Source organism: Nematolebias whitei, chromosome 13 (genome assembly GCF_014905685.2).
Source record: "Nematolebias whitei isolate Nwh7 chromosome 13, NemWhi1, whole genome shotgun sequence".
Taxonomy (NCBI): Eukaryota; Metazoa; Chordata; class Actinopteri; order Cyprinodontiformes; family Rivulidae; genus Nematolebias; species Nematolebias whitei.
In genome coordinates this window covers 8,452,554-8,462,509 of record NC_056510.1, presented here as the reverse complement: position 1 = coordinate 8,462,509, position 9,956 = coordinate 8,452,554, and the positions used below count along the sequence as shown (strand labels likewise).

The window sequence follows — 9,956 nt, the reverse complement described above, 5'->3', positions numbered from 1 at the left end:
TAACATGGTGAAAATATGACTGAAAAAAACTTTTTTTTTCTTATGAAAGGCTAAAGAAAGCAAAAATACTGCTGTTAATTTTTGACTGTGTAACATTACAAACGGCACCCCATACAGGGGCCGAGATGGTGTAGGGGTAGGGCAGCCGACCCAGGACCCGAAGGTCCTGGGCTCGATCCCCAGTCATTGCACATCTTGTGGTGTCTCTGAGCAGGATACTCAATCCCGAATTGCTCCCCAAGCACCTACATAGCTGCCCACTGCTCCACCTGGGTGTATCCCAGGTGCGATAGGTTACTGGTAAATGCAGAAAGACAATTTTGTCTTTGTATGGGAACATACAATGATGACAGCACATAGCACTTTATTTATTTATTATTTATACCTCTTTACCGTGTAGGTTTCGACACAGTAAACTTAAAACTCATTAAAACTCATATTTGCCTTTTGACATGGGGCCACGGGCATCTGTCCTGGTAGCCGCTGTCTTCCATGCTGCTGTTGAAGTTTGACAGACAGCCGTCCACCTGAAAGTTGAACCGGTTCTGGTCACACAGCGTTACAACTCCAACAGCATTTCCTGGAGAAACAATCACGGCACAGAGGAGCATATCCATTATCTGTTAGCCGGAAGTGTTGGGAAAGACTCTCAGCTACTACCATGTCAAGCTTTAGCTCAATAACTGCAAAACTGACTGAGTTGTAGCCTTTTTTTGGGCTTGCTAACGTCGATTAGCTGTGGTGGCCATCTTGAATCAAAACAGCACATCTTTAAGTGGTTGTTGTCAAGCATTTCTTGTGTTTCTTTAAATCTCTGTATCATTTCAATAAAGTGCTGCCATGTTTTATAAGAACCACACACCTGATCGCTGTTTGACCTGTGCACCTGTGTGTGATGACGTTACCTGTCCAGGTGAAGATAAGTGCCGGCAAAACAGCAGTCAGCATCATCTGTTCAAAGATTTAGGGACAAATACATGAATCTGTATCAGCTGCTGTCGTTATACAAATACGGTGATGTGCAAAAGACTTGATCCATCCTTTGTTTTCCTCAGTTTAAGAGATTGTTTGCTCTGCAGGCTTTCTGAAGGTCATTTAAAACGTTTTCTTTAGACTTTTACTAATTTTCCCTTTTTTTCTGAGACATGTTGTTGTGTTTTTTTTTTGTGTTGTTTATGAAGTCACTTCACTCATGAATGTCAAACCATAATAGATTATCAAAGAACCCAATTAAAATTGTAACATTGGACTTTTTGTCCCCAGTCCAGACTGAGGAAACAACTTGAAACTGAAACATCTTGTGTGACATCGCGTGCGCCGCAGTATGGTATCACTGACGGGAGCGCCGTCTCGACTCGCTCTTTTTTTGTTCCTGTGGTTTTTGTTTTAACTTTTTTTGCACCTACGCTGTACACCCACGCTATGGGTATGACCGCAACGCACTTTTGGAGTTTTGTGTGTCGCTGCCTTGCCATCGTACCGTCGTCCCATCGTGGTTCAGTTCCCGGCCCCCTTCCCGCCTCGGGCTCAGGCTCTGCCCTGTCATGGCGGCCGTCGCTATGATCCTGTCGCTGCTCAATGTGTTACGGAATCACAATCCATAGTATCAGCTTATTTGCGCATGCGCAAAAAGGAATACTTCTGGGTCGCACGGATCACCTTTGTTTATGAAAAAGAAATGTATTCATTTACTTAGAAAAGTACGTGCTCTATCGTCGCCGATGTTCATCTTGCTAATTTACGCCACTCGTATTTCCGTTCAAATCTTTGACATATTTACGTCATTGGTTAAAATGATATGTGACGCATTAGACATGACCCCCAGCCTGGGCTGAATGAGAAACCCCTGCAAGATACAGAATGAATTATTTCCACGATGAAACAGCGCCGCTCAGTGGTGAAACTGCATATCATTTTAACCATGACGTAAATATGTCAATGATTTTAATGGAAATACGAGTGACGTAAATTAGCAACATGAAGAGTGGCGGAGATAGAGCACATACTTTTCTAAGACAGTTCTTGTCTAAGAAAATTAATCAATATATAGAAAGATATTTTAAGTAATATTAATAAATATGGTACGTTTCATAAATATGTTTTATTAATATCAAGTAATTATTTCCAATATATTTTCCTTAATCTAGCATATTCAACTGTAATCCGTGTGACCCGGAAGTACTCCTTTTAGCACATGCGCAAATGAGCTTTCATTCAAGCTTTACAAACTTTAGCTACACTACAGATCGTGCTTCCGTAACAGAACGGGCAGTGACACCTCCATCTGCCTGCACAGACCAAACTCTATGGAGCAGTTCGATTCTGCGTGGTAATCTTGGATGTTCTGTGTCTGCCGGACTTGGTTCTGGAGGGCAGTCACTGTCCATTGCTGCGGTCATCATTATCATCATGCTGCTAACGGGACCGCGATGCTAACAAGACCACACCCCTAAGAGAGCCACACTGCTAATAGGATCATGCTGCTGTAGATGTATTTCTTTTTCACTTTTGGCGCTTTGTTTTGTATTTTTGTTTCATGCTTTTGGTATTTCTTGTTGTTGTTTTGGCGAGTCGAGATGGTTCTTCGCGTCCTGAGCATTTCATTGCATTGTTGACCTTGTGTTGATCTGCATACGAGAATAAACCTAAACCAAAATGTGTCTGGATGATGCAGACAGGTCTTATGACCTGTGTTCAAATCATTTACATGGTAATTCAGCCATATTGTTTTTAAACTTGTTTCTCTGTGCAGCGTCACCGCAGAGCTGGTGCCTATCGCTTGTGGTTGTTGGGCGAGAGGTGCACCCTGGACATGTCTTCCCAGAGACAAACATTTAATCTCGTCTAATGTCAGTTTAACCAAACGTGCACGTTTTTCATGCTCTATGCAGAACGGCTCGTGTTTGGGACCTTCTGCTGTGAGACAGCGCTGCTAACCGACAGCCCACCGTGCTGCTGCACAGGTGGGAACAGATCATAAATCGTTTCATCTTGTTTTTGATTCATCCAGAGCTGCTCATTACTGTGTTTTTTATTATCTAAACATTTGTAAAATAAAATGTCTCGTCTTCTCCTCCCTCTGAACTGCAGGGCTGAAACATGACCAACAAACAAGGTGAACTGAACTAGAAGGTCTAAACTTGTTATTTATCTTAAATCATGCCGTAAAAAGTGAGCTGTCTTATACGCTGCTCACTTTTTATTGTTTGCACACGACTCAAACAGTAGTTCTGTTCAGAAATATCCATCCATCCATCCATTATCTTTACCCGTTTATTCCATTTTGGGTCACGGGGGTCGCTGGTGCCCATGTCCAGCAATCACTGTGCGAGGGGCGGGGTACACCCTGGACGGGTCGCAAGTCCATCACAGGGACACATAGAGACAAACGAGACAAACAACCATTCACTCTCTCACTCACACCTAGGGACAATTTAGAGTTACCAATCAGCCTAACATGCATGTTTTTGGTCTGTGGGAGGAAACCGGAGTACCCGGAGAAAACCCACGCATGCACGGAGAGAACATGCAAACTCCACCCAGAAGGCCCCTGGACTGGGGTTTGAACCAGGGACCTGCTCGCTGAGAGGCAGCAGCTCTATCAGTTGCGCCACCGTGCTGCCCTGTTCAGAAATATTCATTTATAATTTGAATGTATTGAAGGTTGTGACGAAGTTGCAGCTGCTGTCCGTTTTCAAATAGTTGAGGGAAGAGACAGGAAAACACCTCCATCTTCTGCTGCTTATCTGTGGTCGGGTCGTGGAGGCAACAGGTCCAGAAGAGAAACCCAGACTTCACTCTCTCCAGAGACAACTCCTCTTGGGGGAACTCAAGATGTTCTCAGATCAGGTAGACGATATAAACCCTCCAGTGAGTTCTGTGTCTGTCCCTGGTCTCTTCCTAAAGGGACGCGCTCAGACACAAAATGGAGGCGCCCAGGAAGCATCCTAATCAGATGAACCTCCTCAACTGACTCCTGTCAATGCAAAGGAGCAGCAGCTACTCTGGGCTCCCCTGAATGACGGAGCTCCTCCTTCTTTTGCTAAGGCTGAGCCCCCCGACCCTGCGAAGAAAGCTCATTTCAACTGCTTGATCCAGGATCTCATTCTTCATGAACATGATCCCAACCTCATGACCACAGGTGAGGGTTGGAATGTAGACTGACCTCCAGAGTCTTGTGTTTTGACTCAACATTTTCTTCACCGTGACCGACTGAAGCAACGCCCTCAATACCAAGGATGAGGCCCCAATCCATTGATTTATCTCCCGCTCCTTTCCACCATCAATAGAGATGCTAGCTACTTAAACTCTTCCACCTGAAGGAAAAAATGTGACCAACGGACAGATGGACAGACCCTGACATCAAATAAATGTTATGACAGTGCTCTGGATGATGTCACCCATCATTTCAGTTGCAGACATTTATTCCAGCCAGCTTTATTCATGCAACACCTGATGGAATATTCTGCACGATTATGAAGCAGGCTACATCCAAGCTGAAGTACAGAAACCTCATTATTCTCCATTTAGTCCTCTGTATAGTGTTCACGATGAATGGCTGGGAGGAAGGGTTTCCTGTAGTGCTCTGTGGAGCACTTCATGATAAAAGCCTCAAAATTGTTCTCCAGTTGACCATTGAAAGCCTGAAGAATTATTAATCAAAACCACTTTAAAGAATTAGAAGGAAGTCTGGCTGCTTAGAAAGAAATTACAAAAAAACGGGGGATGGTCCAAGACTTTTGCACAGTACTCTACAAAATCATCATTTTCTCTGTTCAAAATAAATATGCAATTAAATTATTGAATGCTCGACCAAACCATCAAAGCAGATCACGATAATCAGATATTGTGCCGCTGTTTTAGTGAAAACTGTACTGTAACAAGATCTGTCCCTTCTCGAGCAGGACCGTTTACAGTCCATCTGGTTCCTGAACAATCTAATGGATTTATCTCATAACAGGGAGAATAACAACAGATGTTACCAAAGAAGAAGAAAGGAATATCAGTTTTTACCTGCACACATGTAACGTCTCCAGGAAACAAATGCAAATTATACATAAACATCCAAATCGCTCATTTAATTATAGTCAAAAACTCCACAAGTGTCCATTTGACCAGAACACAACAAATCTGTCCATAAGGATGTAAAGCATGAAACTGAAAATGTTCCCTACCTCAGATGTTTCTGTCCTCCTGGTGAAACCCGAGCCTGTGCTGAGAACGTTTTATAAAAATGAACCGGTCACAGAAATCCTTGCAGCTGATCTGGTCCGGTTTCTCAGAGCTAATTTGATTGCGCAACAGAAACAATCTGCTTCCTTTCCCAGACTGAGCCTGGCTGTTCCCATGTCACCCAAAGGGATGTTCCACCGCTGACTCCCCCCTCCCTCCTCTCCTCCAAAGGACCTTAACCCAGACCTCAGTGTCAACCAGCCCAAATGGAGTGATTTTATGTTTTATGGGAGGACTTTTCCCAGTCAGGATCACTCCGCTGGGAGCAGAAAAAAACTACAACAAAGGAAATGAAGAGTTTTCAAACCAAAGTAAATCTGTGCAATGATGTTTTTGTATTTATGGCATCATTTTACATTTAGTTTCTTCAAAAAAGTCACCTTAGATCTGGCAAAATGTTCCTGTTCTAATAATCCATGGTGAATTTCAAAGCTTTTCCAGCTTCTTCTCATTGGGAAATCTCATCACTCATCTCACGGGAAAGGACAAGATTTTAGCGATACTTTAATTTATTTATTTAAAAACCTTTTTTGGAAACTGGTGGGCCCTTAGTGAGATCTATACACTGCTCAGTTCACACCATGAGACCAGTTTGGACTTCCTTAAACTGAAATGGGAAATGGACCTGGAGGAGTTCATATCAGACTCAACCTGGAGAAAGATCAATAAGAACATTTACTCATCCTCAGTCTGTCTGAGACACGCTGTAATCCAATTCAAGGTGGTGCACTGGCTGCACTGGTCCAAAGACAAACTGTCCACGATCAAAGCCAACCTGGACCCCGCATGTCATCATTGTAAACAAACTCCAGCTACACTCCTGCATACATTCTGGACCTGTCCCAAACTGCAGACCTTTTAGCAATCTATTTTTGACACCTTCTCTGGGATATGTGGCAAAACTGTGCACCCATCACCACTAATCTCTCTGTTCAGGGTGGTCCCTGTGGATATGTTCTTCAGCAAGCACAAGAAGGATGTGATTCCTTTTGGTTCTCTCCTGGCCAGAAGACTGGTTTGTGCAATTGGAATGACCCACATCCTCCAGCTCATTGGATAAGACAAGCGATGTATCATATCCATCTAGAAAAATAAAATATACTCTGAAGAGTGTGTTAAAAGATTTTGGGACATGTGGCAGCCTTTTATGTTGTATGTGGAAAAACGTGTGTCTGTGTAGTTCATTTTAATTCATTTATGCACGTGTGACTGATCCGGTGTGGGAAGTTTTTTTATGTTCTTTGTTTTTTGTGTTTTATATGTTCAAAATGGAAAATTAACAAAAAGGCTGATTAAAAAAAGCTTTTTTCCCCTAACTCTCTAAAGTCTTTTGACTGGATTAGGTAGTGGATTTAACAACGGTGAAGAAACTGTAGCCCTCCCGTGGACACAGTCAGGGAGAGGGAACCTTAAAACGGTGAATTTTTGGTTGACTATTTGGTCCCATTTCTTCATTTCTATCCACTGTTCAATCAAAATCAGGTTTGAGCCCTTGTTATGTTTTGTTGTTGTCTGAAATAAAACATGAAAACTTCACTTCAGTTTTGATTAAAACAAATAGATTGTTGTTGCTGGTGCAAAATAAAATCTCAATTCTATATATTTTTTTAGATCAACACATTCAAAATGTTTTTATTTTAAATATATAAATGTGTTGTTTCCTCCAAAAAGACAAACTTTGTTTTCGCTCTGCACTTTCGGCCTCCCATCCTCAGGGAGGTGACCCACCTCCCTGAGATATTATTGGTTCTGACCAGATGACTCAAACTGGATGTAGCTGAAACACGATGCATTTAAAAAAAAGCGGCTCCGCTCCTCATTTAGCCTCCTAATGGCATTTACTTCACAGCTTTTTGGCTGAGATAAATCAGCAGTCTCCACGGACAATTATCTGCCTCCATATATCCCAGCATCCTCCTCACTCCTCCTTCACTGCATGCTTTACCCTCCTCTGTGACTTCATCCTCCCTAGCAGCTCCATATTGTCCACTCGTGTCCCTCCTCACACATGTCCAAACCATCTATCTCTTACTTTATCTCCAGACCTGAGCTATTCCTTTGACTCCTGTTCGTTTTGGTCCCTCTCAGGGAAAATGTGAATTTTAACGTCCTAGGATCTGGCATCCACATATGCAAGAGTCCGGGTGTTAGGAGGTTCATCTCTGCCACCTTCAGCTCTGCCTCCAAACCAAACATCACAGCAGATTATAAACTGTCCCTTTTTCTCCTGCAGCTCTCCTTCTATCACAAACCAGCCTTGACAACTGTCTCCATCCACCCCATGCCTGCTCTTTCCTCTCTGCTTGATGCTTTGAATGGTTGACTCCAGGCATTCATGTTTCGTTTCATTTGGACTTGGAAGGTAGAACTGTCGAGTTCTAAGTTGAAAAGATGAACTGGAATGACCCCACAAAGTCAGAATTTTAACTCTAAGTCAAATATTCCTGACCAAACCCAACCACAAAATAAAATATGGCTGCCCCTTTCATGAAAAATAAAGAACTTTTTATTTCATCCTCTGCTGGTTTGTCCAGTCGTACAAACAGAACTGTTTCACCTCTACCAGAAAATGTGCTGCCACTGTGAATGCATCATTATCGGCTTGTGTCGGCATCGATGAGCTCAGTAATTGAGCACAACAATTAACAAATCTAACTTGACTACAAATGTTCACTGACGATTTTGGTTTGACTTCAATAATGGAATATATTTTAAAGCTAAACAATGAGAAAGCGTGTGCTTTTTAGGTTTTATCAGCTTTGTTTGGCATTTTGATGTTAAATTTGAGCATTATCAACAACTTTAACACATTTCAGGGACAAACACCTCTTCTTTGTCCGAACCAGGCTAACTGATGACAGCTAAACGGCTGTGTGTCGCACACAGAGCTGCAATAAAACATCACAGCAGCCCTGGAAACCTTCAAGTGCATCCTTTGGTCAGTTAGAGGACAGGAAATGCCATCCTCACACAAATTGTCAGATGTTTCCTGCTTTTGCCCAAAGTCCAAATGGTGCAACACCACCTGACCACCACACTATTGTGTGTGTGTTAAATCACAAGATACAGAGCTCCGACTGAGACAGAAGAGACCAACCTGTAGAAAAAAGTATGTGATGTATAAAAGGTGACTGTTCAGGAACACATGAGGGAGCTGCAGGAAAAGGGATGAACAGTAGTGAGTATGTTGATATTTGAGGGATATATGATAGTCCAGAGGTACAACTGTTAAAGCTTACTTGATGTTCTTCTCTTTCAGGTTTGGACTTGGTACCAGGGGATTCCAGGATGGAGGAGCAGACCAAGGAGACAAGGTAAGTGGAGGATGGTGAGACAGAGTGGCAGGATGAACCTTAGGCTGGATGGCAGATCTTTAGTTTGTTATTGTCTTGTGTAGATGGCAGATAGCAGAGGGATCTAAGAAGAACTCAGAGACTGGAGATCAGGCGATGGAACAAGGCAGAACCAGGATGATGAGGAAACAGATAGCAGGAGATGTAGAGAGCACAAGGAGACAACATATGGACACAGTACAATGAGTTGGACAAGGTTCCAGCAGGGTCAGATGGTCCATACAGCCTTAAGTACTGGAAGCTCCTCATTAGCAGACTGGGGAAAGCTGTAGGCTGTCCTCTCACTCAGGAGCTGCAACAAAGACAGAAGACAAATCTAGAATCACACCAATAGGGCCAATGATCTGCAGCTATAACAGCTTCCAACAAGCAATTTGTTGCAGTTCATGTTAAAGTTGCTCAATGGTACTGAGGTCTGGATTCTGTGTGGGCCAGTAGAGTTTTTTCCACACTAAACTCATCAAACCAGGGCTTAATAGACTTAAATTTACTATAAGGTAAACTATTAGAATCTAATCTATTAGTTTAGATTATAATAGAATAGAATTAGATTATATTAGAGTGTAAAGAAAGTGTGATAAAAAATAAGCTAACGATACAAATATACAGCCAACCTTCCAGCAACTGGTCGTCCAAACCTCCTACCAGTCTCCTCAGGTCCTCCAGAACCTCCAACAACTGGTCTCTTCAGGTCCACCAAACCTCCAACAACTGATCTCCTCGGGTACTCCAAAACCTGCAGCAACTCGTCTCTTCAGGTCTTCCAAAATTTCCAGCAACTGGTCTCTTCAGGTCCTCCAAAACCTCCAGCAACTGGTACCCCCTGGTCCTTAAACCTCCTACCAGTCTCCTCAGGTTCCCCAAAACCTCAAACAACTTGTCCCCTCTGGTCCTTAAACCTCCTTCCAGTTGCCTCAGGTCCCCCAAAACCTACAACAACTCTCTTCAGGTCCTCCAAATCTTCAACAACTGGTCTCTTCAGGTCCTCCACACCTCCAACAACTGGTCGCCTCTGGTCCTTTGAAACCTCCTGCAACTAGTTTTTTCAGGTCCTCCAAACCTCCATTAACTGATCTCCTCGGGTCCTCCAAAACCTCCAGCAACTGGTCTCTTCAGGTCTTCCAAAACCTCCAGCAACTGGTCTCTTCAGGTCCTCCAAACCTCCAACAACTGGTCCCCTCTGGTCCTTAAACCTCCTACCAGTCTCCTAAGGTTCCCCAAAACCTCCAACAACTGGTCTCTTCAGGTCCTCCAAACCTCCAACAACTGGTCTCTTCAGGTCCTCCAAAACCTCCAACAACTGATCTCTTCAGGTCCTCCAAAACTCCAACAACTGATCTCTTCAGGTCCTACAAACCTCCAACATCTGAT

At 43.1% G+C, this 9,956-nt stretch overlaps 1 long non-coding RNA gene across 1 annotated transcript; it reads right to left on the bottom strand.

The window, feature by feature from the left end:
• Positions 1–545: 545 nt before the first annotated feature.
• Positions 546–5,205, bottom strand: LOC119418997. The gene is made up of 3 exons (XR_005187237.1): positions 5,175–5,205; positions 906–951; positions 546–580 (listed from the first exon to the last, which is right to left on the bottom strand). It is a non-coding gene; the product is annotated as an uncharacterized LOC119418997 (long non-coding RNA).
• Positions 5,206–9,956: the final 4,751 nt, after the last annotated feature.